Source organism: Pseudophryne corroboree, chromosome 6, assembly GCF_028390025.1.
Source record: "Pseudophryne corroboree isolate aPseCor3 chromosome 6, aPseCor3.hap2, whole genome shotgun sequence".
Taxonomy (NCBI): Eukaryota; Metazoa; Chordata; class Amphibia; order Anura; family Myobatrachidae; genus Pseudophryne; species Pseudophryne corroboree.
The window spans coordinates 568,687,176-568,710,691 of NC_086449.1; the positions used below are offsets into that span (position 1 = coordinate 568,687,176).

General features: G+C 46.8%; 1 long non-coding RNA gene across 1 annotated transcript; it reads right to left on the bottom strand.

Annotated features, from left to right (window-relative positions):
- Positions 1-6,199: 6,199 nt before the first annotated feature.
- LOC134935461 (uncharacterized) lies at positions 6,200-6,740 on the bottom strand. The gene is made up of 2 exons (XR_010180156.1): positions 6,591-6,740; positions 6,200-6,415 (listed from the first exon to the last, which is right to left on the bottom strand). It is a non-coding gene; the product is annotated as an uncharacterized LOC134935461 (long non-coding RNA).
- Positions 6,741-23,516: the final 16,776 nt, after the last annotated feature.

Here is a 23,516-nt window from a genome sequence, read left to right on the forward strand (position 1 = left end):
AAAAAGCGGGGTACGTAGTGCCCATACTGGCAACCCCACAGTCCATAGGGTCTGTTTTTCTGGGGCAGTCCTTCCTTATATGACCTGGCTCTTCGCATTCATAGCAAACAACCCTGGTGTCTCCAGTGGTATTTTTTGAGGAGGGGTGACAGACGCTGGTCACAGGCCACTTTAAGCACTGTGCCACCCTTTCATATACAGGTTGAGTATCCCTTATCCAAAATGCTTGGGACCAGAGGTATTTTGGATATCGGATTTTTCCGTATTTTGGAATAATTGCATACCATAATGAGATATCATGGCAATGGGACCTAAATTTAAGCACATAATGCATTTATGTTTTATATGCACCTTATACACACAGCCTGAAGGTCATTTTAGCCAATATTTTTTATAACTTTGTGCATTAAACAAAGTGTGTCTATATTCACACAATTCATTTATGTTTCATATACACCTTATATACACAGTCTGAAGGTCATTTAATACAATATTTTTAATAACTGTGTGTATTAAACAAAGTTTGTGTACATTGAGCCATCAGAAAACAAAAGTTTCACTATCTCAGTCTCGCTCAAAAAAGTCCGTATTTCGGAATATTCCGTATTTCGGATATTTGGATATGGGATACTCAACCTGTATTAGCTAATACGCCTCTGGGTCATCTGAAGCAGATATTTTCTTTAGATGCCCTGCAGTATTTGTTGTGCTCATTGTTTGGGTCACTAATTGTAACATTTGCTCCTCTATCTTTTGACGGAGGGCTAGCAAATTTACTATAGTATGAAAAACTTCCTCCATGTTTATATCAGACACAAACTTTGGTGTTATTAAATAAGAAGCCGGTTTGCACACAAAACAAAACACTGCTTTTTTTATGTCTTAAGTGGAAAAAAACCCTCACCCCCTCAGCAGTGCAGTGCTTAATTAGACCTCAATATGGCCCTCATTCCGAGTTGTTCGCTCGTTCTTTTTCATCGCATCGCAGTGAAAATCCGCTTAGTACGCATGCGCAAAGTTCGCACTGCGACTGCGCCAAGTAACTTTACTATGAAGAAAGTATTTTTACTCACGGCTTTTTCTTCGCTCCGGCGAACGTAATGTGATTGACAGGAAATGGGTGTTACTGGGCGGAAACACGGCGTTTTAGGGGCGTGTGGCTGAAAACGCTACCGTTTCCGGAAAAAACGCAGGAGTGGCCGGAGAAACGGTGGGAGTGCCTGGGCGAACGCTGGGTGTGTTTGTGACGTCAACCAGGAACGACAAGCACTGAACTGATCGCACAGGCAGAGTAAGTCTGGAGCTACTCTGAAACTGCTAAGTAGTTAGTAATCGCAATATTGCGAATACATCGGTCGCAATTTTAAGAAGCTAAGATTCACTCCCAGTAGGCGGCGGCTTAGCGTGTGTAACTCTGCTAAATTCGCCTTGCGACCGATCAACTCGGAATGAGGGCCTATGTGTGCTCTGCTCTGTTCAATTATCAGGTTCATTTGATTACACAACAGCAAAACCTAGCTTCTGAATAGCAGACAGCATTTGAACTTATGAGAAAGAAAGAAACAAGCAACTGTTTAACTTCACAGTGGCAAGTTATCACAATACACCTCAGATTACTCAGTGCTTTAGAATGACTACAGCTATTTATATCCATCAACCATTACTTACATAACCCGTAATATTTGCCTTTAAATCCTTGGCCATGCCGGAGGCGTCTGGCATTCGCGCGGCGACTCAGTAGCTCAAATATGTCCCTAAGTACAGGCCACAAAATGTAAAACAGGTACTGGAAATAAGGACTCGTGAGGCAGGTCTTAAAACACAGTGTCTTTACTGGCATCAGACACTGTACAACGCATACTCAGGTTTAGGCCTGGTCAGATAGGGACATAACTAAAAAATAAGCAAATAAACATAAAAAGTCCTAGCGCACTTCTGCTTAATAGTTAACCTGCTGCAGTGGCTTGCAGCTACACATTCCATGCTCTCCTGGCATGGCCATTGTCCACAGTCCCTGGCGCTACCCTACTCACTGGCCTCTAACAGGCATCAGCGCCCTGTACATTGGGTTAATGGGACTTTAAAACTTCTCTCCTGCCTCTGACTTCCTTCTGGTGAGCTGGAAAACCCAGACATCTGTTTCCCTGGTTGCAGCTGTGCAATTTAGAAAGCCCGGAGGTGCAGAATGTGCAGATCCTGTTTCTACTCCCTTAGAGGGAGCTGATCCTACCTGAATGTGGATACAATTGGGGGGAGACACAAGCCCTCTCACCACAAGCGAAACAGCACACTGGCAAGAGTTAACAAAATACCAACGGTCGTGGTGCAGGGTCCAAAAAAGATAAACATTGATACTTTCCAAAGTAGTTTTGAAAAGATGCAGGATCAGCACTCACGTTTTAGCAGAAGAGGATTTATTTAGTTCATCAGTAGCAAAGTAATACAAACAGCGGCCCGACAGCCGTTTCAACCACACTCTGGTAGTTTTCCTCAGGGGCTAATGCAACCTCTCACTAGGTGTCTGTTTTAAAGGAGAAAATTGCGCCAAAAGCCTGTAGGTTACACCCCGTGGTCAGAGTCTGAGAGCCCAAGAAACACTCTCATTGGAAATTATTACTGACAGGTGGGCGGGGCTGAGAATTTAAAAATAAAATAAAATCCGAAGTAGATTAAAGACATGACTGCAGTGTCAGTAGACACGGAAAGTGGGCATATCAGTCTTGTATATTCATTCAGCCGTACGGATGTACATCAAGGAAGGGCATTGTAGCAGCATATGCATAAAGTCGCAGGAAAACATTACCATAGCGTAAAGCAAAGGAGGCCCCAACTGTGTCTATCTCAGAATCAGGACCACTGAAGAGTGACCCCGCCCTCTTGACAGACTCCTCCCTCTCAACAGACTCCGCCCCCATTAGGGCTGCTTCCATAAATTTCCCGGGCTGGTTTTCGATCCCAATCCGCCACTGTATATATATATATATATATATATATATATACCAAACAAATACTCTCCCTTTACGCTAATTTGTAAAACCTGTCACCCTGAATAAATACGTACGGAAACTATTTGGTATAGGCAGCCTGATTCAACTAAGTCCTAGGATTGCTACAATATATTATTTACCAAAGATCCACAAAAACCAATTAAGGCCCCCAGGTCGCCCCATAATTTCGGGGATCGACTCCCTTACCTCTCGTGTCTCTGAATATGTAGATATTTTCCTCAAAGGTTATGTTCCTAAGTTAGAAACTTATGTGAAAGATTCTACACATATACTTCAGTTGCTAGAAAATTTTGTTTGGTGTGATGATTATAAGTGGGGTACCATTGATGTCACCTCGTTATATACCTCGATTCCACATGAGAAAGGCCTGTTGCACTTGGAGACGGTATTGAAAAGAGATAATGAGATGACCATGCAGAGGGTTCGGTTTCTCTTAGATTGTGTCAGTTTCATTTTTAAACACAATTATTTCACTTTTTTGGATGAATATTTTGTACAAGTGTGCGGGGTAGCCATGGGGACGATTTGTGCCCCTAGTGTCGCCAATCTATATATGGGTGAGTGGGAAAAAGGAAATGTACTAACCAATAATCCTTATTCTGATAAGGTTATGCTGTTTAAACGCTATATTGATGACGTGCTAGTCATTTGGCGTGGAACAGAAGATGAATTCAATAGGTTTGTACAACACCTTAATATAAATGAATTCAATTTACATTTCACATCGAATTTTCAGAAAGAACAAATAGAGTTCCTGGATTTAGTCCTTAACACCAGTGACTATGCATCCAATAAATCAATAGAGACCTATACATTTTTCAAAGAGGTAGATAGTAACAACTATTTAGAATATAACAGCTGTCATTTGAAAAAATGGAAGAGTAATTTGCCCTTTTCACAACTGATACGATTAAGGAGAAATTGCACCTCAGTAACCAAATTTCAGGAACAAGCATCAGAATATAAAAGGTGTTTCTTAGAGAAAGGTTATCCCTTAACTCTGATTGAAGGTGCCATTAAAAAAGCCAGCACGCTGGATAGAAAAGAACTAATCAAATATAAGAAACCTGAAGTTCAGAATCGAGTTGAGACGGATATTATGTTCTGTCCCTTTGTGACCCAATTTAACTCATCGAATCACGAAATACAGACCAGTCTCAAACGTAACTGGCATATTTTGCAAATGGATTCTGTATTATCCAAACATTTACCAGTTAGACCTGATATGGTATTTAGACGAGCCAAAACCCTCAAAACTTATCTAGCTCCAAGTTTATTGCCTGCTTTGGAGAGAAAAGAGAGTAGCACTCCGAATTGTCTATCATTGAATAAAGTAGAGGGATTTTATGTCTGTGGAAAGTGCAAAGTGTGCCAGTATGGGTTAAAGGGCACCAAAACTTTTAGTAGTAAAAATTCGGACAAAAAGTTTAAAATTAATACCTTTATTAATTGCAATTCCACTTATATCGTCTATTTACTTGAATGTGGGTGCGGGATGAGATACGTCGGCAAGACTAAGAGGGTGTTAAAACTCCGAATTTTAGAACACTTGAGAAATATTAAGAATAATGTAGAAAACCATAGTGTTCCCCGCCATTTCAAACAGCATCATTGCAGTGACCCTGCTTCATTAAAATTTATAGGTTTGGAACATGTAGCCTACGACAAGCGTGGGGGAGATAGAGAAAATACCCTTAATAAAAGGGAAACATTTTGGATAGTCACATTAGATACTCTATACCCAAACGGGTTAAATGAGGGATATGAATTGACCCCGTTTCTCAAATAGATATCTAAGACTGGATCTGTTATCTAATTCTCTGTCTATCAATTTATAAGTCCACAATTTCTATAAGATTAATTGTTGGTAGGGAGGATTCATGCCTATTAATTGCAGTATATGTTCCCTTCATCTTTTATATTATAGTGTATGTTTATCCGCACGGAAATAGTTTTGGTCTTTTTTCCTATTGTTGTTTTTTCCCCTATCTGTGATAAACTGATCGCGCAAGTAAGCGCTGGTCCTTTAATAGTATGAAATGTCCATACACCTGTTCATTCAACCCGCTCACGTCAATACCGGGCGCCGCCCGATCGTTTAATGACGGGGTTACTGCGACGGGTTTTGGTGGTATAAGTAACGGGAGTACCGTGACGGGATAAATGCTACAGGCGATGCAAATGCAGACACCCAACTGTGAGGATTGATACAACTGCTGTGAACAAAAAAGGTAACAGCGAGTGTAGTATAAGGAGTCCGTGGAACGGACGACGGGTGGATGTACATCGCTATGTACAATGTCATTCATGCATGTGAGCTGTATGAAATCATTTATAAGCATATATATGGGCGGCTAATGGTTAGCTGAGTGGCTCTGTTTGGCAACATCATTGATACCGATGTGCTCATGCATATGATTGAATATAATTGAATCATCTTGTATTTATTATTCATTATTTTTTATATATTTTTAAATGTTTTCGTTACTGTTATTAATTTAGATATCTGATGCCTTGATGAACTTTTCCTATCACAACTATTTTTGTGTGGAATTATAGAACTCATTTTTGAACTATATGTACTAGAGAAATGTCGATATTGTATTCCGTGCTATGTTGAAATTTATTTGAATGCAACCTGTATGGGTTAATTAGAATAATGACATGTGTATTTAAACAATGCTTTTGTGACTTCAGACCAGGCCTACTGACGAAGTCGAATGACGAAACGCGTATGGGCGTGGTCTGACGTTTGGATTTGGAATTAAGAATATTCCGTTCGCACGGTGGGGTAAATTATATGCCGGTTATACGAGCGGTGGTTTGACCGCCTTTTATGGTACGGGTTTTACTTGTTACCAATTTGGACTTTTTAAATAAAATTCCTGTACTCTTTTAATGCACTATTGGCGCTCCCTGCTTCTTCAATTTTTTGGCATATATATATATATATATATATATATACCAAACAAATACTCTCCCTTTGCGCTAATTTGTAAAACCTGTCACCCTGAATAAATACGTACGGAAACTATTTGGTATAGGCAGCCTGATTCAACTAAGTCCCCTGTTAGAAGGGACTGGAAATAAGGAATATACAACAATAGAAGAATTGGCGCCAGGGGGTCGCATCAACTCCCACTATTCCAACCCCTAATTGGGTAATACTTTTTTTTTTAAATAATAACATGTTCCATCATAAAACATTTATTAAAAACATATTCAAATTAATACAGAGGAGATATATTATTCCACACTTTAAGATGTATGACTCTTAGCGCTGAATACAAATGTTGAAGGATCACAACAATCTCCTCCTTCTCCTTATAGTTGGTTCGGAGATAGCTTCACAACACAGACAACCCAACGCGTTTAGTCTTATACAAAAGACTTCATCAGGGGTATCTCTACAATTGTAAAAAATCTTATCAGAACTAAAAATAAAAATAATTGTTCCTTAATAAAAATTCATAATACATTCAATCAAAATATATGAGGAACATATCATTATAATAGAACAAGGATATATCAGAGCAGACAGAATGAAAAGGAAGAAAATTACAATTGAATCTTGGGTCCTACCTCAAGCAGCTGAGAAGTACAGTAGTTTATACAAACAGTATAATGCGACAAAACTTGTTCATACATGCATGATGGAAACTTCAATATAACACCGAGGCTTTCTGATAGTGATGAGCGAGGTTCGGTTTTACTCGGTTTTACTCGGTTTTACTCGGTTCTCAAAACGGCATCTTATTGGCTATCCAAAACACGTGACATCCGTGAGCCAATAGGATGCCGTTTTGAGAACCGAGTAAAACCGAGTAAAACCGAATCCGCTCATCACTACTTTCTGATGAACAATCAGTGTGGCCTAATTGGAAAAATATTGACCTCATCATATATACTGAGTGTTCATATTATATATGTAATAAAAATATATCATAATGTCCCCTCACATACCTTGTGGTGAGATAACTTGTACAAAAATTCGGAAACCAAGGTACTGAAGGGTCACTTAGAAAGGAAACCTAATAAATTCATATTTAGGGCAAATTAGTGAATGGTCATTATCAGATATTTAATTAGTCAATGATATCAGTTTTGACTTAGGATAATTGATGCATTTTATAATGAAACCGTATTTAAAGAACAACCTCCCTTTTTAGGTATAACATTTATTGGAGGTTTTTAAGACAAAAAACTCTATTGCTGATCACTACTACCATTCTGGCCCATAGCAATTAAATACTCTAATGAGTCCAGCTGTTTCATTGGTTGACATAATGAAAGTGCTGATCTTTAAACCCAGACTCTAAAAGTGCTGGAATGAATTATCAAAGAATAAACTTTTAATTACATACTGTCACAAAATCAAAAGAGATGTGAAAGTGAATATATCCAACCATTGAAAGCACTAAAGTGCAATATTGCAAATATACATGAATCCACAGACTTCAACAGACTCCGCCCCCATTAGGGCTGCTTCCATAAATTTCCCGGGCTGGTTTTCGATCCCAATCCGCCACTGTATATATATATATATATATATATATATATATATATATAAAACTATCCATTCATCGCACAGGATGTTTCTGATTTTCACGGTTGTAAATATAAATGAGTGTCAAAAATGTGGTGAATCTGTAGAGATGTACATTTGAGACGTCTTAATGTAAGTAAATATTAATCCATGGTTCTTGGCGTTACCCGAGGAGCACCTTTAGCAGATACGGTAAAAAGTGACAGGACCATTTTCGTAGTTGATTACATTCTTCACACTGGAGGTGCAATCCAAATTTTGATCCGATTGTCTGTTTGGGCGTTATCATTCACGCATCGGTGATTACGTCATTATGTCAACTAGGGAGGCCAATCCCGGGCCGTTTTTCCAATCCCGGGATTCGGGATTGAAAAACGGTCAATCCCGGGATTCCAGGGATCCTGGGATTGCAGTAGGGACCAGTGAAGGTTGTAGGGAGCAGCGCTGGACGGAGGGTGTAGGTAGCGGTGTGGGAGGGAGGGTGTAGGTAGCGGTGCGGGAGGTAGGGAGGGTGTAGGTAGCGGTGCGGGAGGTTGGGAGGGGGTAGGTAGCGGTGCGGGGGGTAGGGAGGGTGTAGGTAGCGGTGCGGGAGGGTGGGTGTAGGTAGTGGCGCGGGAGGGTTGGTAGTGGCGAGGGAGGGAGGGTGGGTGTAAGTAATAACACTTACTATTAGGCAGGCGGCAGCGGCAGCCATGGACTCACTGAACGCGGCAGCATTTCAAATGAAGCGCCAGCCGCCAGCCAACCAGAGCTGGCGGACCGGCAGCCAATCAGGGAAGCGGCCGCAGCAGTGGCTCCTGATTAGCTGCCGCTGCTGTGGCAGCTTCCCTGATTGGCTGCCGAGCCGCCAGCTCTGATTGGCTGGCGGCCGGCGCTACATTTGAAGTGCCGCCACGTTCAGCTTGTCCGTGACTGCCGCGGCCGCCCACCTAATAGTAGGTGTTATTACTTACACCCACCCTCCCGCACATGCGCACTGTAATCCCTTGAATCCCGGGATTGGAAGCTCCAATCCCGGGATTCAAATCCCGGCATTTTTGGGCCCAAATCCCGGGATCCCGCCGATCCCGATACCGGGATTGGCCTCCCTAATGTCAACCCCCTGTTCATCCCCTTAGGGGAAGTTTATTAAAATTCTAATTACGTCGTTTTCCTATTTCCCACCTGAAGAATACCTACAGTATGTTAAATTGTAGCTTCCTAACATATCGGGAAGTAAGAGAATTACTGATGAGTCAGTTAGTTAGTGAGTGAGTGAGGGCTTTCGCATATATATATATATATATATATATATATATACCGTATATACTCGAGTATAAGTCGACCCGAATATAAGCCGAGGCACCTAATTCTACCACAAAAACCTGGGAAAACTTATTGACTCGAGTATAAGCCTAAAGTGGGAAATGCAGCTCTAGCCGTACACAGCCCTCAGTGCCAGATATGCCCCCACAGTGCCAGATATGCCCTCATACTGCCAGATATGCCCCACAGTGCCAGATATGCTCTCATGCTGCCAAATATGCCCCACAGTGCCAGATATGCCCTCATGCTGCCAAATATGCCCCACAGTGCCAGATATGCCCTCATGCTGCCACATATGCCCCTCATGCTGCCACATATGCCCCTCATGCTGCCACATATGCCCCCTCATGCTGCCAGATATGCCCCCTCATGCTGCCAGATATGCCCCCTCATGCTGCCAGATATGCCCCCTCCCCAAGTGCCAAATATGCTCCCCCAGTGCCTGTTACTTACCCCTCCGTCGATCCTGCGCTGTCTTCTGAAGGAGGTGTCACAACTGAGGGCCTGAGCTGACGGAAGGCAGCCTCAGTTGTAGGGGCTGAGATGTACCGGAACCTGGGAGGTTGTATCAGACCCCTGGACATGTAAGTAACATGAAGAGAAACCGCCCGAAGGCGTGACCACGACAACTTGAGTAAAAGTCAATGATATTTATTTATGACAAACTCCATGCATCACAGTAGCAGTAAAAAGTAACATAAAAATCAGCAGAGAAATAATAATACAGTTCCTGGGTACTACAGGGTGGCAGGGGCCACAGAGCTCTGGTGGTATGAGACAGTTCTTATTATCTGCAAGTTGGAAAGTCCTTACCAGGCTCAACTGTAGCAATGAGGAAAGCCCAGGGTCGTACCAGCTGATGTTCCAGGGAAAGCTGGACTGCTGTAGATAAAATGCTGCTGTGGGTACTGGTTAGAACCAGACAGGTGTTGGCACGGAGTGGATACTGGCTGGGACCAGTTAAATAATAAATAAAGCTTGAGAGCGATGCAATGTAGATGAAATGTAGAATTTGAGAGCGGAGAAATAATAATACCGGTGGAGAGTGGTAAACTGCAGAAAGGACACCGGCCCTTTAAGAGAAGCTGTACACTGCTGGAAGCTGAGCTGGAAGCAGGTGATGTTGTAGCTGGAAACAGGTGAGTCCAGAATGGATCGGAGAGTCAGGCTACACCGCAGATGGAATGCTGGTGCGGGTCTCTATAGCAGTAGTCTGGAGACAGGAGCTGGAACCTGGAAGACATTCACAGAAGAGAGACAAACTGGAACTAGGTTTGACAACCAAAGCACTGACGCCTTCCTTGCTCAGGCACAACCTATTTATACCTGCAGCAAGGAAGGCATTGGCTAGGCAATTATGCAAATTAATAATACTGACAACGGATTGGTAGGAATGATCAGCTGACAAAATCCAAGATGGCTGCGCCCATGCAGACACTTGGAGGGAAGTTTGGATTGTAATCCATGTGGTCTGGAAAACAGTAATGGCGGCGCCGGCCACCGGAGACAGGAGACGCCAGGCTGACAGATGCACATCCGACCACGCGGACACAGCGGAGGCCGCGGCTGACGTAATCGCCACTCTGAATGCAGAAGCTCAGGGACGGCGGCGGAGGCCGCGGGAGACGCCATGCCAGATGTATAAGGCGTTACTGTGACTGCGTCCAGAGAGACAGGAGAGGATGCGGGAATGTGCACATCAGGATAACAGATGGGATCCGGCCCTGGAGCGCTGAGCCAGCCTTAGGAGGCATCTGATAGGTAAGAAATGGCGTCCATATACCCGGATCGTGACAGCACCCCCCCCCCCCTTTAGGAGTGGCCCCAGGACACTTCTTTGGCTTTTGAGGAAACTTGGAATGGAATCTCCGGACCAAGGCAGGAGCATGGACATCAGAAGCATTGGTCCATGAACGTTCCTCAGGGCCATAACCCTTCCAGTCAATAAGATACTGAAGTTGACCGTAACGGTGACGTGAGTCCAGGATCTTGGCTACTTCATACTCAACGCCTCGTTGAGTTTGGACTTTCGGAGTTGGAGGAAGTGAGGAATGAAACCGATTCAAGATTAGCGGTTTCAACAGGGAAACATGGAATGTCCTGGGTATCTTTAAGAAGGGAGGCAACTGGAGTCTGTAAGCAACAGGATTGATGACTTGATCAATTTTAAAAGGACCGATGTAGCGAGGTGCAAACTTCATACTGGGAACTCTTAACCTCAAATTCTTCGTGGATAACCATACCCGATCACCCACCTTGAGAGCAGGAACTGCTCGACGCTTCTTATCCGCAAACTTCTTGTACCTGAACGATGCCTTGAGCAGAGCTGATCGTACGCTCTTCCAGATATTGGCAAACTGATGCAAGGTGATATCCACTGCGGGAACAGAAGTTGCTGGAAGCGGTTGGAACTCAGGGACTTTAGGGTGGAATCCAAAGTTGGTGAAGAATGGTGTTGAAGAAGCTGAAGAATGATACTGGTTGTTATGACAGAACTCGGCCCAGGGAAGTAATTGAACCCAGTCATCTTGAGAGGAGGACACATAGATGCGGAGGAAGGACTCCAAGTCCTGATTCACCCTCTCAGTTTGACCATTGGTCTGAGGATGGTAAGCCGTGGAAAACTTTAGCTTGACTTGGAGGGCTTGACATAAACTTCGCCAGAATTTGGCTGTGAATTGAACTCCTCGATCTGAGATAATTTCTTCTGGAAGACCGTGGAGTCGAAAGATCTCTTGTATGAATACTTGAGCCAACTTGGAAGCTGACGGAAGACCGGTGAGAGGAATGAAGTGTGCCATCTTGGTGAACCGGTCAACTACCACCCAGATGGTATTAAACTTGTTGCACATGGGCAAATCTGTAATAAAATCCATCGACAAATGGGTCCATGGTCGACGGGGAACAGATAGTGGAACCAGTTGCCCCGCAGGCGACTGGCGGGATACTTTATGTTGAGCACACTTTGGGCAAGATGCAATAAACTCCAAAACGTCCTTTTTCAGAGTTGGCCACCAATAGGACCTAGAGATAAACTCCAGGGTTTTTTGGATACCTGTATGTCCGGCAAAGCGGGAAGCATGGGCCCAATGCATGAGCTTCACAAAACTTTTCCCTGATGGGGGCGTAGAGTCCATCCCTACCGTGGAGAATGCCAACGGACTTATAATAGGATGCTTGTCTGAAGACTCTGACTCAGTTTCTTGCTCCCATGAGCGGGAAAGGGCATCGGCCTTGCGATTCTGAGAGCCCGGACAGAACTGGAGTTTAAAGTCGAACCTGGAAAAGAAAAGTGCCCATCTGGCCTGACGAGGGTTGAGACATTGTGCGGCTTTCAGATATAGAAGGTTCTTGTGGTCTGTAAGGATGGTGATTGAATGAGAAGCTCCCTCCAACAGATATCTCCACTCCTCTAGAGCGAGCTTGATGGCTAGCAACTCCTGGTCGCCAATGGCATAGTTGCGCTCCGCTCGGGAGAACTTCCGTGAGAAGAAACTGCAAGGATGTAAATGGCCATCTTTAGCCCTCTGAGATAACACCGCTCCTACTCCAACGGAGGAGGCATCCACCTCTAGGATGAAAGGAGAGTCGATGTCAGGCTGTTTCAGGACAGGCGCAGAGATGAACCTCTGTTTTAAAAGATGAAAAGCTTGCATGGCTTCTTCAGACCACTTGGACGGGTTAGCACCCTTCTTGGTGAAAGCAGTAATAGGCGCCACAATGGTGGAAAAGTCTCGTATAAACTTTCGGTAATAATTGGCGAACCCTAAGAACCTCTGGACCCCTTTGAGGGTTAAGGGTACCGGCCAATTCTGGATTGCTTGTAGTTTCTCAGGATCCATCTCTAGTCCGGAACCGGACACAATGTACCCTAGAAACGGAATGGACTTGACTTCAAAGACGCATTTCTCTAATTTGCAATAGAGATGATTGACACGGAGACGGGACAGAACCTCCTTTACCCAAAAACGATGTTCCTCTAAATTGTTGGCAAAAATGAGGATATCATCTAGATAGACCACGACATGACGGTATAGAATGTCTCTGAAGATCTCATTGACGAAATGCTGGAAGACAGCTGGAGCATTGCTCAATCCGAAGGGCATGACGAGGTACTCATAATGTCCGTCACGGGTGTTAAATGCGGTCTTCCACTCATCACCCTCACGGATCCGGATGAGATTGTATGCACCTCTCAAGTCCAGCTTTGTAAAGATGGTAGCTCCGCTAACTCTGTCAAAGAGCTCAGTAATCAGGGGTAAAGGATAGCGGTTCTTGATGGTAATGTCGTTCAAACCTCTGTAGTCGATGCACGGCCGCAGACCACCATCTTTCTTTTTTACAAAAAAGAAGCCTGCGCCGGCTGGAGAAGAAGAAGGTCGAATGAACCCCTTTGCTAGGTTCTCTTTAATGTATTCCTCCATAGAATGCGTCTCGGGCAGAGACAACGGATAAGTTCGGCCTCGAGGTGGAACCTTCCCTGGAACGAGATCAATCGGACAGTCCCATTCTCTATGAGGAGGAAGGATATCAGCAGAAGCTTTACTGAACACATCCGTGAAATCTTGATATGGAGGAGGTGGAACATCAGACGACCGGGGGGAGGAAGAACAGACAGGCAACACTTTAAACAAATATGTCTCAGCACAGGAGGGACCCCATGCCAGGATTTGCGTAGTCGTCCAATCAATTGTAGGATTGTGAAGACGGAGCCATGGAAGGCCCAGGACCACAGGATGTGTGGCTCTTGGAATCACTAAAAGTGAAATAAGTTCGGAATGAAGAACTCCCACTCTCAGACGAACTGGTAGAGTCCTTAGAGCAATAACTGTATCAAAAATTTTACTGCCATCCACGGCAGTTAAGGAAAAGGAGGAAGGAAGTCTCTCGGTGGGTAGGGACCACCGTTTAACATAGGCTTCGGTAATAAAGTTCCCAGCTGCTCCGGAATCCAGGAGGGCAATGACGTTCTGATAACGTTGAGCAATTTGAAGCGAGACTGGGAGATTACAATCTTGAGGAGATGGAGAGGAGATCATTACTCCTAGCCGGCCCTCTCCTTGGCGAGCTAGGATTTGAAGTTTCCCGGACGTTTGGGACAGGCATGAATAGTGTGAGACGGGGCTGCACAATACAGACAGAGAGACTCAGAGAGACGTCTTCGGCGCTCAGCAGGAGTTAAACGGGAACGGCCAATTTGCATGGGTTCATCTTTAGTTGGTGACAGTTGGCGAGGAGGAGGAGCAGAAGATTTTGGAGCAGATGATCTTCCACGCTCAGTTGCTCTCTCTCTGAAACGTAAGTCAACTTTTGTACAAAGTGAGATTAGCTCATCTAACTTGGAGGGTAAGTCTCTGGTAGCTAACTCATCTTTAATACGCTCGGATAAACCATGCCAGAATGCAGCATACAGGGCCTCGTCGTTCCATGCCAGTTCAGATGCCAGGATCTGGAACTGTATAAGATATTGTCCTACAGTATGTGATCCCTGGCATAAACGGAGAATCTCAGATGAAGCTGAAGTTACCCGGCCTGGCTCGTCGAAGATACGCCTGAATGTTGACACGAATGCAGTGTAAGAAGATAGCAGGGTGTCGGACCTCTCCCATAACGGTGATGCCCAGTCAAGGGCTGAGCCACTGAGAAGTGAGATGATGTAGGCAATTTTTGTACGGTCACTGGGAAAATTGCCAGGTTGTAGCTCAAACTGAATCTCACACTGGTTGAGAAATCCCCTGCAGAATCTTGGAGATCCGTCAAATTTTGCTGGCGTTGGAAGATGAAGACGTGGAGCAGAAACGGGTAAGGTGGGTGGGGTTATAGTTGGAGTCACTGTGGTTGACGCCCCAGATGCGCCTGATCCACGGAGAGTTGTCTGAATCCCATCCAGCCGAGTAGAGAAATCCTGGAGACAGCGGATGATGTGGCCCTGTGGCCCTGTGCAGATCCCCCTCCGTCGATCCTGCGCTGTCTTCTGAAGGAGGTGTCACAACTGAGGGCCTGAGCTGACGGAAGGCAGCCTCAGTTGTAGGGGCTGAGATGTACCGGAACCTGGGAGGTTGTATCAGACCCCTGGACATGTAAGTAACATGAAGAGAAACCGCCCGAAGGCGTGACCACGACAACTTGAGTAAAAGTCAATGATATTTATTTATGACAAACTCCATGCATCACAGTAGCAGTAAAAAGTAACATAAAAATCAGCAGAGAAATAATAATACAGTTCCTGGGTACTACAGGGTGGCAGGGGCCACAGAGCTCTGGTGGTATGAGACAGTTCTTATTATCTGCAAGTTGGAAAGTCCTTACCAGGCTCAACTGTAGCAATGAGGAAAGCCCAGGGTCGTACCAGCTGATGTTCCAGGGAAAGCTGGACTGCTGTAGATAAAATGCTGCTGTGGGTACTGGTTAGAACCAGACAGGTGTTGGCACGGAGTGGATACTGGCTGGGACCAGTTAAATAATAAATAAAGCTTGAGAGCGATGCAATGTAGATGAAATGTAGAATTTGAGAGCGGAGAAATAATAATACCGGTGGAGAGTGGTAAACTGCAGAAAGGACACCGGCCCTTTAAGAGAAGCTGTACACTGCTGGAAGCTGAGCTGGAAGCAGGTGATGTTGTAGCTGGAAACAGGTGAGTCCAGAATGGATCGGAGAGTCAGGCTACACCGCAGATGGAATGCTGGTGCGGGTCTCTATAGCAGTAGTCTGGAGACAGGAGCTGGAACCTGGAAGACATTCACAGAAGAAAGACAAACTGGAACTAGGTTTGACAACCAAAGCACTGACGCCTTCCTTGCTCAAGCACAACCTATTTATACCTGCAGCAAGGAAGGCATTGGCTAGGCAATTATGCAAATTAATAATACTGACAACGGATTGGTAGGAATGATCAGCTGACAAAATCCAAGATGGCTGCGCCCATGCAGACACTTGGAGGGAAGTTTGGATTGTAATCCATGTGGTCTGGAAAACAGTAATGGCGGCGCCGGCCACCGGAGACAGGAGACGCCAGGCTGACAGATGCACATCCGACCACGCGGACACAGCGGAGGCCGCGGCTGACGTAATCGCCACTCTGAATGCAGAAGCTCAGGGACGGCGGCGGAGGCCGCGGGAGACGCCATGCCAGATGTATAAGGCGTTACTGTGACTGCGTCCAGAGAGACAGGAGAGGATGCGGGAATGTGCACATCAGGATAACAGATGGGATCCGGCCCTGGAGCGCTGAGCCAGCCTTAGGAGGCATCTGATAGGTAAGAAATGGCGTCCATATACCCGGATCGTGACAGCACCCCCCCCCTTTAGGAGTGGCCCCAGGACACTTCTTTGGCTTTTGAGGAAACTTGGAATGGAATCTCCGGACCAAGGCAGGAGCATGGACATCAGAAGCATTGGTCCATGAACGTTCCTCAGGGCCATAACCCTTCCAGTCAATAAGATACTGAAGTTGACCGTAACGGTGACGTGAGTCCAGGATCTTGGCTACTTCATACTCAACGCCTCGTTGAGTTTGGACTTTCGGAGTTGGAGGAAGTGAGGAATGAAACCGATTCAAGATTAGCGGTTTCAACAGGGAAACATGGAATGTCCTGGGTATCTTTAAGAAGGGAGGCAACTGGAGTCTGTAAGCAACAGGATTGATGACTTGATCAATTTTAAAAGGACCGATGTAGCGAGGTGCAAACTTCATACTGGGAACTCTTAACCTCAAATTCTTCGTGGATAACCATACCCGATCACCCACCTTGAGAGCAGGAACTGCTCGACGCTTCTTATCCGCAAACTTCTTGTACCTGAACGATGCCTTGAGCAGAGCTGATCGTACGCTCTTCCAGATATTGGCAAACTGATGCAAGGTGATATCCACTGCGGGAACAGAAGTTGCTGGAAGCGGTTGGAACTCAGGGACTTTAGGGTGGAATCCAAAGTTGGTGAAGAATGGTGTTGAAGAAGATGAAGAATGATACTGGTTGTTATGACAGAACTCGGCCCAGGGAAGTAATTGAACCCAGTCATCTTGAGAGGAGGACACATAGATGCGGAGGAAGGACTCCAAGTCCTGATTCACCCTCTCAGTTTGACCATTGGTCTGAGGATGGTAAGCCGTGGAAAACTTTAGCTTGACTTGGAGGGCTTGACATAAACTTCGCCAGAATTTGGCTGTGAATTGAACTCCTCGATCTGAGATAATTTCTTCTGGAAGACCGTGGAGTCGAAAGATCTCTTGTATGAATACTTGAGCCAACTTGGAAGCTGACGGAAGACCGGTGAGAGGAATGAAGTGTGCCATCTTGGTGAACCGGTCAACTACCACCCAGATGGTATTAAACTTGTTGCACATGGGCAAATCTGTAATAAAATCCATCGACAAATGGGTCCATGGTCGACGGGGAACAGATAGTGGAACCAGTTGCCCCGCAGGCGACTGGCGGGATACTTTATGTTGAGCACACTTTGGGCAAGATGCAATAAACTCCAAAACGTCCTTTTTCAGAGTTGGCCACCAATAGGACCTAGAGATAAACTCCAGGGTTTTTTGGATACCTGTATGTCCGGCAAAGCGGGAAGCATGGGCCCAATGCATGAGCTTCACAAAACTTTTCCCTGATGGGGGCGTAGAGTCCATCCCTACCGTGGAGAATGCCAACGGACTTATAATAGGATGCTTGTCTGAAGACTCTGACTCATTTTCTTGCTCCCATGAGCGGGAAAGGGCATCGGCCTTGCGATTCTGAGAGCCCGGACAGAACTGGAGTTTAAAGTCGAACCTGGAAAAGAAAAGTGCCCATCTGGCCTGACGAGGGTTGAGACATTGTGCGGCTTTCAGATATAGAAGGTTCTTGTGGTCTGTAAGGATGGTGATTGAATGAGAAGCTCCCTCCAACAGATATCTCCACTCCTCTAGAGCGAGCTTGATGGCTAGCAACTCCTGGTCGCCAATGGCATAGTTGCGCTCCGCTCGGGAGAACTTCCGTGAGAAGAAACTGCAAGGATGTAAATGGCCATCTTTAGCCCTCTGAGATAACACCGCTCCTACTCCAACGGAGGAGGCATCCACCTCTAGGATGAAAGGAGAGTCGATGTCAGGCTGTTTCAGGACAGGCGCAGAGATGAACCTCTGTTTTAAAAGATGAAAAGCTTGCATGGCTTCTTCAGACCACTTGGACGGGTTAGTACCCTTCTTGGTGAAAGCAGTAATAGGCGCCACAATGGTGGAAAAGTCTCGTATAAACTTTCGGTAATAATTGGCGAACCCTAAGAACCTCTGGACCCCTTTGAGGGTTAAGGGTACCGGCCAATTCTGGATTGCTTGTAGTTTCTCAGGATCCATCTCTAGTCCGGAACCGGACACAATGTACCCTAGAAACGGAATGGACTTGACTTCAAAGACGCATTTCTCTAATTTGCAATAGAGATGATTGACACGGAGACGGGACAGAACCTCCTTTACCCAAAAACGATGTTCCTCTAAATTGTTGGCAAAAATGAGGATATCATCTAGATCAGGCTTGTCCAACCCGCGGCCCGCGGGCCGCATGCGGCCCAAGTCGGCTAGTAATGCGGCCCAGGAGCAGCGCTGCAGCAGAGGTTTTTTTTTCCCAGTACGGACACCACATGTGAGGCTGAGCCGGCCCCAGCAGGCTGTCAGCACATCCTGATTGGATTGCTGCTGCTGGGACCAGCACCAGCTCACGCCCTCTCCGCTGTCAGTCACAGTGTAGCATTCCTCCGCTGCATAGCGGCACACGTGACTGAGCAGCGCGAGAGTAGAGGAGCCCAGCGGAGAAGTTGGTTGTACAAGAACACGTAAGTGAGCCGGGGGTGGGTGTCTGTCCGTGGCCGCGCCGCTGTACAGTGTCCCGGGGGGGGGGGGGGATCAAGATCTGAAGTCCTGCGCCGCTGTACAGTGTCCGGGGAAGGAAAGGGGGGGGAATCAAGATCTGAAGTCCGTGGCCGCGGCCTGCGCCGCTGTACAGTGTCCTGTACAGACGTCCCTCCCGTAGTACAGCAGAGAGGAGCGGCGGACGGAGACGGAGGCAGCGCTGCAGGAGCGGTAAGTATGTGTCTGTGTGTGTGTGTGTTTTTTTACAGCTACAAGGGGCACAGTACAAGGGCGCAGCTACAAGGGGCACAGTACAAGGGGGCAGCTACAGGGCCACAACTACAAGGGGCACAGTACAAGGGGGCAGCTACAAGGGGCACAGTACAAGGGGGCAGCTACAGGGCCACAACTACAAGGGGCACAGTACAAGGGGGCAGCTACAAGGGGCACAGTACAAGGGGGCAGCTACAGGGCCACAACTACAAGGGGCACAGTACAAGGGGGCAGCTACAAGGGGCACAGTACAAGGGGGCAGCTACAGGGCCACAACTACAAGGGGCACAGTACAAGGGGGCAGCTACAAGGGGCACAGTACAAGGGGGCAGCTACAGGGCCACAACTACAAGGGGCACAGTACAAGGGGGCAGCTACAGGGCCACAACTACAAGGGGCACAGTACAAGGGGGCAGCTACAGGGCCACAACTACAAGGGGCACAGTACAAGGGGGCAGCTAGTGCTACAGGGCCACAACTACAAGGGGCACAGTACAAGGGGGCAGCTACAGGGGCACAACTACAAGGGGCACAGTACAAGGGGCGCAGCTACAGGGGCACAACTACAAGGGGCACAGTACAAGGGGCGCAGCTACAGGGGCACAACTACAAGGGGCGCAGCTACAGGGGCACAACTACAAGGGGCACAGCTACAAGGGGGCAGCTACAGGGGCACAACTACAAGGGGCGCAGCTACAGGGGCACAGCTACAAGGGGCGCAGCTACAGGGGCACAACTACAAGGGGCGCAGCTACAGGGGCACAGCTACAAGGGGCGCAGCTACAGGGGCACAACTACAAGGGGCGCAGCTACAGGGGCACAGCTACAAGGGGCACAGTACAAGGGGCGCAGCTACAGGGGCACAACTACAAGGGGCACAGTACAAGGGGCGCAGCTACAGGGGCACAACTACAAGGGGCGCAGCTATAGTGGCACAGCTACAAGGGGCGCAGCTACAGGGGCACAACTATAAGGGACGCAGCTACAGGGGCACAGCTACAAGGGGCACAGTACAAGGGGCGCAGCTACAGGGGCACAACTACAAGGGGCACAGTACAAGGGGCGCAGCTACAGGGGCACAACTACAAGGGGCGCAGCTATAGTGGCACAGCTACAAGGGGCGCAGCTACAGGGGCACAACTACAAGGGACGCAGCTACAGGGGCACAGCTACAAGGGGCACAGTACAAGGGGCGCAGCTACAGGGGCACAACTACAAGGGGCACAACTACAAGGGGCACAGTACAAGGGGCACAGCTACAGGGGCACAACTACAAGGGGCACAGTACAAGGGGCACAGCTACAGGGGCACAACTACAAGGGGCGAACGTCTTCCCGCGTCAGTGAGGGCATAATATTCATTCATTCGTTTGTAAGTATATTTTTCATTTTTATAGGTACCGACCCTTTTGGATTCTACTGGACAAGTGGTCGTGACCGGCGTGGGATGTAGGTAAGTAATCTGCCTCTCATTCAGGTATCGTTACTGTTATTTTATTTTATGTGCGGCCCAAACCAAATTTTCATCTTCTAATGTGGCCCAGGGAAGGTGAAAGGTTGGACACCCCTGATCTAGATAGACCACGACATGACGGTATAGAATGTCTCTGAAGATCTCATTGACGAAATGCTGGAAGACAGCTGGAGCATTGCTCAATCCGAAGGGCATGACGAGGTACTCATAATGTCCGTCACAGGTGTTAAATGCGGTCTTCCACTCGTCACCCTCACGGATCCGGATGAGATTGTATGCACCTCTCAAGTCCAGCTTTGTAAAGATGGTAGCTCCGCTAACTCTGTCAAAGAGCTCAGTAATCAGGGGTAAAGGATAGCGGTTCTTGATGGTAATGTCGTTCAAACCTCTGTAGTCGATGCACGGCCGCCATCTTTCTTTTTTACAAAAAAGAAGCCTGCGCCGGCTGGAGAAGAAGAAGGTCGAATGAACCCCTTTGCTAGGTTCTCTTTAATGTATTCCTCCATAGAATGCGTCTCGGGCAGAGACAACGGATAAGTTCGGCCTCGAGGTGGAACCTTCCCTGGAACGAGATCAATCGGACAGTCCCATTCTCTATGAGGAGGAAGGATATCAGCAGAAGCTTTACTGAACACATCCGTGAAATCTTGATATGGAGGAGGTGGAACATCAGACGACCGGGGGGAGGAAGAACAGACAGGCAACACTTTAAACAAATATGTCTCAGCACAGGAGGGACCCCATGCCAGGATTTGCGTAGTCGTCCAATCAATTGTAGGATTGTGAAGACGGAGCCATGGAAGGCCCAGGACCACAGGATGTGTGGCTCTTGGAATCACTAAAAGTGAAATAAGTTCGGAATGAAGAACTCCCACTCTCAGACGAACTGGTAGAGTCCTTAGAGCAATAACTGTATCAAAAATTTTACTGCCATCCACGGCAGTTAAGGAAAAGGAGGAAGGAAGTCTCTCGGTGGGTAGGGACCACCGTTTAACATAGGCTTCGGTAATAAAGTTCCCAGCTGCTCCGGAATCCAGGAGGGCAATGACGTTCTGATAACGTTGAGCAATTTGAAGCGAGACTGGGAGATTACAATCTTGAGGAGATGGAGAGGAGATCATTACTCCTAGCCGGCCCTCTCCTTGGCGAGCTAGGATTTGAAGTTTCCCGGACGTTTGGGACAGGCATGAATAGTGTGAGACGGGGCTGCACAATACAGACAGAGAGACTCAGAGAGACGTCTTCGGCGCTCAGCAGGAGTTAAACGGGAACGGCCAATTTGCATGGGTTCATCTTTAGTTGGTGACAGTTGGCGAGGAGGAGGAGCAGAAGATTTTGGAGCAGATGATCTTCCACGCTCAGTTGCTCTCTCTCTGAAACGTAAGTCAACTTTTGTACAAAGTGAGATTAGCTCATCTAACTTGGAGGGTAAGTCTCTGGTAGCTAACTCATCTTTAATACGCTCGGATAAACCATGCCAGAATGCAGCATACAGGGCCTCGTCGTTCCATGCCAGTTCAGATGCCAGGATCTGGAACTGTATAAGATATTGTCCTACAGTATGTGATCCCTGGCATAAACGGAGAATCTCAGATGAAGCTGAAGTTACCCGGCCTGGCTCGTCGAAGATACGCCTGAATGTTGACACGAATGCAGTGTAAGAAGATAGCAGGGTGTCGGACCTCTCCCATAACGGTGATGCCCAGTCAAGGGCTGAGCCACTGAGAAGTGAGATGATGTAGGCAATTTTTGTACGGTCACTGGGAAAATTGCCAGGTTGTAGCTCAAACTGAATCTCACACTGGTTGAGAAATCCCCTGCAGAATCTTGGAGATCCGTCAAATTTTGCTGGCGTTGGAAGATGAAGACGTGGAGCAGAAACGGGTAAGGTGGGTGGGGTTATAGTTGGAGTCACTGTGGTTGACGCCCCAGATGCGCCTGATCCACGGAGAGTTGTCTGAATCCCATCCAGCCGAGTAGAGAAATCCTGGAGACAGCGGATGATGTGGCCCTGTGGCCCTGTGCAGATCCCCCTCCGTCGATCCTGCGCTGTCTTCTGAAGGAGGTGTCACAACTGAGGGCCTGAGCTGACGGAAGGCAGCCTCAGTTGTAGGGGCTGAGATGTACCGGAACCTGGGAGGTTGTATCAGACCCCTGGACATGTAAGTAACATGAAGAGAAACCGCCCGAAGGCGTGACCACGACAACTTGAGTAAAAGTCAATGATATTTATTTATGACAAACTCCATGCATCACAGTAGCAGTAAAAAGTAACATAAAAATCAGCAGAGAAATAATAATACAGTTCCTGGGTACTACAGGGTGGCAGGGGCCACAGAGCTCTGGTGGTATGAGACAGTTCTTATTATCTGCAAGTTGGAAAGTCCTTACCAGGCTCAACTGTAGCAATGAGGAAAGCCCAGGGTCGTACCAGCTGATGTTCCAGGGAAAGCTGGACTGCTGTAGATAAAATGCTGCTGTGGGTACTGGTTAGAACCAGACAGGTGTTGGCACGGAGTGGATACTGGCTGGGACCAGTTAAATAATAAATAAAGCTTGAGAGCGATGCAATGTAGATGAAATGTAGAATTTGAGAGCGGAGAAATAATAATACCGGTGGAGAGTGGTAAACTGCAGAAAGGACACCGGCCCTTTAAGAGAAGCTGTACACTGCTGGAAGCTGAGCTGGAAGCAGGTGATGTTGTAGCTGGAAACAGGTGAGTCCAGAATGGATCGGAGAGTCAGGCTACACCGCAGATGGAATGCTGGTGCGGGTCTCTATAGCAGAAGTCTGGAGACAGGAGCTGGAACCTGGAAGACATTCACAGAAGAGAGACAAACTGGAACTAGGTTTGACAACCAAAGCACTGACGCCTTCCTTGCTCAGGCACAACCTATTTATACCTGCAGCAAGGAAGGCATTGGCTAGGCAATTATGCAAATTAATAATACTGACAACGGATTGGTAGGAATGATCAGCTGACAAAATCCAAGATGGCTGCGCCCATGCAGACACTTGGAGGGAAGTTTGGATTGTAATCCATGTGGTCTGGAAAACAGTAATGGCGGCGCCGGCCACCGGAG